The sequence below is a fragment of the Wolffia australiana genome, chromosome 4 (assembly GCF_029677425.1).
Source record: "Wolffia australiana isolate 7733 chromosome 4, ASM2967742v1".
Lineage (NCBI taxonomy): Eukaryota > Viridiplantae > Streptophyta > Magnoliopsida > Alismatales > Araceae > Wolffia > Wolffia australiana.
The window spans coordinates 16020001-16027735 of NC_135838.1; the positions used below are offsets into that span (position 1 = coordinate 16020001).

General features: G+C 37.4%; 1 pseudogene; it reads left to right on the top strand.

Moving 5' to 3' along the window:
- Positions 1-5450: 5450 nt before the first annotated feature.
- Positions 5451-7489, top strand: LOC144702648 (NADH dehydrogenase [ubiquinone] iron-sulfur protein 3-like; annotated as a pseudogene).
- Positions 7490-7735: the final 246 nt, after the last annotated feature.

Genomic DNA, 7735 nt, shown 5'->3' on the forward strand with positions numbered 1-7735 from the left:
TAATACGAAATTTTTAGGTATATTTTGGACATCATTTTAATCAAGATATCACCATTGGATACTAATATCTTCATGTAATTAATTTTCATTAAGTCATCTATAAATTCAGCCTTAAATATTCGAAGTTATTAATTAGGAATTTGAAGAAGGTATTAAACCAATCAAATGAAGTCAAATTCAGACTAGTATTTGAACAGTGTTATAAAATAGGTTTATCTTCATGTCATAGAAAACACATGATTGGACTTACTCATTATACGCCAAACTAAGAAGCCTTTGAATATAACAAAGGCTGCTATTTTATCTTCACTAAAAATCAGTCAACTAGTTAATTGAGGACCTATTGTGCTTTGATCACAACCCCTATTGAGCATTCATCGACGGAGTGGCAGGGTTATCTTTTTTTCACATAAAATGATTCATCAACGTTCTCATGGCACCATTTTACGAGTAGGCACGACGTTAGGAGTATTTACAAGTGGGAGAAACATTACAAAGTGAATTCATCAAGGATGAATGAGGTTTTGACGGCACGTAGGAGCGAGCTACTTTAGGCGCTAAGGAGCAGAAACGAGTCTACAAGCGAGAGCAATGAAACGTTATCCAGAAGATAAATATAATTCTTCAAATATTATCTTTAGATAAAAATGTTATGAAGTCAAATAAAAAAGTTTCGAAGGTTATCCACTTTTCTTCAAATTTTTTTTACTTTTTAAGATAATCAATATCTTATTCCCTGCTGAGTCAGATTTTTTTTCTTGAGAGCATTAAGAGGTGAAGAGCACATGCCCATACGGAGGTTTTTTTAATAAAGCGTGCCCATAGAAGTGAAAGTAGGAAATCACTTCTAACGAGTTACCCAACTCAGTGCATGTGCTGGATGCTTCTGATCCTTAGAAATAGGAGGTTCTGAGAGAAATTCAAATTAAAATGAGTTGGAGTTGATCATTTGAAAGATCTAAAAATAGTTTTTTATTATGTTGTGGAAACACCTTAAAATCTTTAGTTTGATGCTTACACTTAAGGGAAGACATGTTTCTGGTGGGTGCAGGACCAGGCACTCCCAGAATTTGTATGTAAGATTAGCTTACAAGAGTGCCAATCAACAGAACCGCCAGGTTTGAGAATAAGGTGTGATCCCTGAATGTAGTGTCTGGTGAATCACTGATCAAAGAGCAGAGTTTTGAGAGATTCTTCATCAATCTAGTGCCTAGTGAATCATTGATTAAAGAGTGAGCAGTCACCAGCTTTAATGATTTTGTGGAATCCTTGGATGTAGTGTATGGTGAAATACTTCTTATTTTTCCATGCAGATTTAGACAAAACAGTGCTTGGATGGAGCTAAAGAGGTAAAGGAATAAAAAGGCACTTGTGGTGTTTATTTTTGATAATGTCATCGGAGGTTATTCAGTAGAAATAGCAGGTTTCTTTACTTTTCTTCTGTTCAGTTCTCTCACCTATCAAAGGATAGCGAACGATCGATTCACCATTGAGAGCATTAACCCCCATTATATTGTTATAACGGGTTCTGAAGTTAACCAAAGGTAACCGAAGATTACGATAAAAAATAGAATGTAAATTCAAAGCCCAGCTTAATCCATTCTTGTTATAAGCAGTAAATGAATCTGAAGATTAAGATGAAGGTTGTCCAATGGATAAAGAAAGAAATAACGCCTGACTAAGCAAGGTGCAAGGAGCATAATGGAGCAGAAGCAAGGTGCAAATTTTTTAGCAGAAGTGATAGAGCAGTTATCCAATGTTCTGAAAGAAGTAAAGATAACAGATGGGGCGAGTTTATGAGGGGGTTAGGAAAAGGATGCTGAGTCACCGTATTAGGAAGCAATATGATAAGACAGATTGGGGAAGAGTGAAAGGTAACACAAAGTGTTAGAAATACAGGTCAAATAATGACTCCCAAACAAACACTATGAAATAAAGAAAGTGATGGATGTTATGTGGCCGTCAAGCCAATTACACCACCATGTTTATTTAAGTTCATTATTATTCCAATGTGATGATTATAATGAAGTCCATGAATATGTGCAGTGACCAAGTGAATTATGATGAGATCATAATACACTGATCACTAGTCTTTAAACATGTATTCTAAATATTCCTATTCAATGGATAGTCGATATGGTATCGAATTATCAGTATAGAATATCACTAACTGATCTTACTGTATGATAAGTATAGCTGATCGTGTGGCTATTAGTTTGGCGATACTAAGGACAGATTGTGGGTGCTATTTGGAGAAAGAGTTCATTGAATTGATCTGCATGAATCCCTGAATGATATTATACCTAAACGCCAATCAGATTGATTCATGTTATGGTTGTATAAGTGATCCACTAACCTGAGATACGAAGGACATCTGGTGAATGGATGACTCCATTTTGACTACGACTTACGAGCCTCTAATCATGGGATTCAAAAAATTCATAGCTCGGATGTATTATGAAGCCCACGGAGTTGATTGAGAGGTCAAGACGGGATCATCCACCCTCGGTATAAGACGAGATTGACTCAAAGAAGATGAGGCAAAAAATCCCAGGCCAGGGTAGTGAGTTTATTGACGAAGGCATTCTCCAATGATCCCCGTTATGCATTAGTACTAATAGAATGACAGATTAGGGTTATACCCTAAGTCATTCGTGAGTCTCGCGTCGATGATGGATTATACATATATGGTAATCGATGATGATAAAGGTTCCATGAGAGAGTTCGAACACTTCTCGATATCTTCTAGAGCACGAGCTGTAGCTTGGCACCTCACGGGCTGGAAACTTAACCTATCGATTAGGTTAAATTGATCATTAGTTAATTAATCTATATGTTGATATAGTTAATTAATAAGGTTGGAAAATAATTATTTATTGGGCTCCAAAAGTTATTGACTAGAATGATACACAGGCCTGGAGGATCACACGCATAAGATCATAGTGACATTGGTGAATATATTTTACTTTATTGGGTTTTTGAGAAAAACTTAAGTAAAATATAAATAGGGAGGGGGCACTCATTTAAGCACCCAGACCAGTCAGATTTGAGAGCCCCCCCTTTCTCCACTTTACTCTCTTTTCCCCTCAACCAAGGAGAGTGTCTTCATGGTGAGAAGATCTTCAAGATTAACAAGAAGAGTTGAAGAAGACGAGGTGGAGATCCAAGCGCCAAGCGATCGCGGGCACGTGAATGGCTTTAGAATGATCTCAGAGTGGCAAAGTCAAGGGTGGAACGAGTACCCCAAAAGGTACACTCAATGTATGATTTTAAAGATTGATTTTGAATCGATTCATACGCTTCTGCTTCATGGAAATCATGTTTTCCATGGTTGAACCAAGGCATAGAATGCAACATAAAGCTCTCGTACAAGTGAGTGGGAGCAAAGGTTACTTCATCACTCTTATTTCAAAACCATTCTTCTTTACTTTCAAGCCTGTTTTGCTTCAGAGTAGAGGTATTGTAAATAGTAAATCATCCAAGTTGGGAGAGTTAGGTTCCTTAGGAGGAAGAATGAATTGTCTTGCGGAGAGACACACTATTACTTGAGCTATAGTTTTAGGTTATGTTATTTTGAACATAATTAAAATGAATTACTTCTACACTTATCTTAACACTTTACTTCGTAACCTTTTATTTCGTAACAATTATTTCAGAACTTATTTCTTGGAGGTTACAAAGTAATTAACATCATTTATGTGCTTTTTGCTCGTCACTCTTCTCCTTATCATAAATTTGCACGCTCCTAAAGTCACGTCTTTATCTAGAAGTACCGGCTACGATGGTGCATTCCGTCAGTTAAAATCACATTCATTATTTAGGCTCGCGTAGTCAACTCCACTCTTTCTTACTCAATGGGAAGGTTGTAAAGTATCAATTATTTTTTGACCTTATTAGTTGTTAACTTCTAGTTCTTTTAGAACCATTAAGCACAAGCGCAGAGATTCTTGTTGGGTTCATGCTAGTAAAAGTTGTTAAAGCTAAATCTTTGAAGCATAATGAGTATTGGAACTCACTTGCTTGCGAGACACTTTCACCAATACTTGAGCCAGCACCAAAATCGAGACCTAAAGCTGAACCACTGAAGGTTCTGCAAGAAGTCAACTATCAATTAATTGCATAACCTGAGCATGCACATGCAAAAATCTCTCTTGAATATGCTGAACCTATCGGTAATGTTACATATTTTTAATTGAACCAGTTGGTGAAATAAAAGTTCCCATAAGGAATTGTGCAATCAGACCAATTGATATACAATCTACAACTTTAGCATGAGTTTTAAGGCCCAATTTCAGGATGCGACTTTAGGGCCAGATAATGGCTGGTCTACTTTATATGTGTACGAAAACAGGCGTGACTGTAGGAGCGGTGATAAGCATAACCTGATTTATATTTGCTATTCTAGTTGGATATCCAATTTACTAAGCCTACATAGGTAGAACCTGCATCTACAACACCCAAATGCCAGAGTTGGCGAAGGTATGGATGTCCAATACCTGGATGTAAGATCAAGATATTAAGGTTTAAGCCTATACAATTTGTACTTAGGATTTTCTGGAGTATTATTCTCATGCATGCTTATGTATGGGCCCAGATCCGTACAAGCGTAGGGTTCCCAAAGGAAACGCAGGTGATGCTGATCATTGGGGTTATCCAATTTGGAATAGGGGCCCTTGCAACTTATTGACTCGCGGAACGTAAGAATTGGTACTGAACATTCCCATCGTAAGAAATAGTATAAGTTAGCAATGACTTTGGTTTTTGTTCATATTATCTCACTAAAGAAGGAGCCATTTTCATTATGACAGCACTGGCTGTTAAAATTAAGTTGTTTGGTTCTAGTCCATAATGGTCAAAGTTGAATCACTATCCAACAACTCCATGGAGAGGCGGCTATGGCTATGAAATACTTCGAAACATAATTCGATGTAGTTGAAATTACAAACAATAATTTGTGTAGTTCGGTCAAGTAAAGAAAATTCCATAGAATTCAACTCTATCTCAATGGTTTATTTGATTTCCTTTTTTTGCTCCTAAACGATCCAATAGCCATGCCAGAAGTTGCACCTTTTTGCCAAGCATGCATATGAGTAAGCAGCAAAATCAAAGCTTATTTTCTATTCCAGCCCAAGAAATAAACTCAGTGCCCATGGACAGTTTCAACATCAAAAACAAAAAAAACAAAAGCAAACATTAGGTAGGATTTGAAATGGTAACCAAGCATCCCCATGGGTTCCATACCGGGTTGATAAGCTTAGCATACAACCGATCATGAATATTAGACTATTAAATACTAGTGTGCTGTGAGGTTTACCGAAAGATAATTTGGATAACCTTCGGAACCTATCTACCCCCATGCCTTTCTTGGTCAGACCAAACCAGTCGGTGATTTACAATTGAGTCTTTCTGAATTTGAAGAGCAAGAAGTGGAAGAAAATTAAGCTTTCCTTATGGATAACCAATCCATTTTAAAATAGGGTTGGGAGACTTTACCCGATAAATGGGTGCATAAAATGGAAACACTGGAACATGGGAATAGATATGATACAAATGCAAACTACCCATTTACATTGCTGTTCTTTCTCAAATTTCATACCTATAAACGGGTTCAAGTTTATATCGATATTTGCGGAGTTGATCATCGCTCTTGAAAACGAAGATTTGGAATACTACTTGGTATAACTCATGCATAGGGTTTGAGATTTTGGACTGGGGACCGGTCGGACTGGACCAAACCAGGACTGCCAGTTCACCATTTTAGGGTGGAATGGCTGCTCGGATTGGATCCTGTCCGATGTTCAAACCGGACAGGGACCGGATTAAATAAAAAATAAAATAATCTCATCTCCGCTTCCCCCTCCCCCACCGATCATGTTCCCCTCTCCCCCATCCCTGCCTGGTCGCGTCCCTCCCCCCTCCCAACCCCCCATCTCCCTTTGGCTCCCTTGCTTTGTCTCTCCCTTGGTCTCTCGCTTCATCTCTTGTGCTCTTTCTCACGCACTCTCTCTCCCGTTCTCTCTCTTTTGCACACTCTCTCTGTGTCTCTCTGTCGCATGCTCTCTCTCTGTGTCTCTCTGTAGCATGTTCTCTCTCTATCTCTCTCTTCACATACTCTCTCCCATTCTCTCTCTTTCTTGCATGCTCTCTCTCCCGTTCTCTCTCTCTCTCTCTCTCTCTCTCTTGCACGCTCTCTTCTCATGTTCTCTCTCTCTCTTTCTCACTCTTTAAGTTCCTCTTCTTGCTCTCAATCTTGAGAATGTTTAGTTTATCTTTGTTTCTTTCTAACCTCCAACTCTATCAAGTTTGTTTCATTGTATTTCAAGCTATGTTAGGTTTCTCCACTCTACACTCTACTCTGTCAAGTTTTAGCCATTTCTTTTAGTCTTGTTCTCTTTTTATTTTACTCTTCTTTTCATCATCCGTTCTTCTTTAATTTCCTTTTCTCCTTTTTTTATTATTATTTTCTTCTTATTTTTATCTTGTATTATTCTTATTTTATTCTTCTTATTCTGCTCCTTTTCTAGTGTTCTTTTACCTTTTCTTCTTTGTTACCTTTTTCCTATTATTGTCCTTCTTCCTCTTTGTCCTGATTTTCTTATTTCGCATTATGTTTCTTTACCTTCTTCCTTTCCATCTTCCTTTCTGCTTCTTTAGATCTTGTTTTATTGTTCAATTATTCTTCTTTCAATATTATTTTCTTTTTATCTTTTTAATTTTTTTATTCTTTTCATTTTTCAAGATGGGCTTCATAAGTGACTTTGCCAAAAAATTTCCCTTTGATGAGAAGTCCATACAATTTTTTTTATCTTGATTATTTGTTCTTCTACTTTGAATAGTCAACATGACTGGACCTGGACTGGACGAGACGGGACCAAAACTGAATCGATCCTTAGGTAAGGCTTAGGTCCTTGCTAAAAGTACGGACAGGACTGGGACCATCAAACCCTACTCACACATTCATGTACAAACAAGGTTTGTACACGAATATCTCTGGTAGTCAGTCCATTTTCATATGCTGACTGCTGGGAGCGAGAAGTATGGGATATGTCTATTATTTCTTCCACCAATCATCTGGATCTATGCCGTATATCAACATATTATGTTTCAAGGGTCATCCATTATGAAAAGACTTTCCTCTTAGTGGATATGTAGAAATATGATATGATGATCCTAAGTAACGTGTGGTGCTGAGCCAATTGAGATGCCCTACAAATTTTGCTATTTTGATTCTGCTAGTCCTTGGGAGCAGCATAGTGACGGATAGTTCAGAATCAACATAGGTCTATCCGGGGACAAATCAATAGGGAAGGCTATTTTCTAAGAATAAGCATACACTTCCATTAAGTTCACGAGTTTCACAGGTCAATAACATAAAAAGAGCTTATTCATAGCGCAAGTTTACGAACATTGGATATCATTGATGATATTGAAGAAAGAACATCCTTTGAATTGAATTCACTCCCTTCTGCTCATAAATGCTCCTAATGTTGCACCCTCTTGTAACCTCGTGCCTGAATCTTGGTATGCATAGAATTTATAAATAAAACAGTACAGCGTCTCGATTTCTTCGAAGCACACTTCCTTTTTATTTTAGTATAATTGATAGCAGAAGAGCATGGACGTGCTTCAAAACCCACATTAAAGAATTTTACTAAAATGCCCTTAAAGCTTAAAGCTTAAACCTTAAAGTTTCAGCATAAACAGCTACACAATTTACTTCCATCAGTTCTCATGT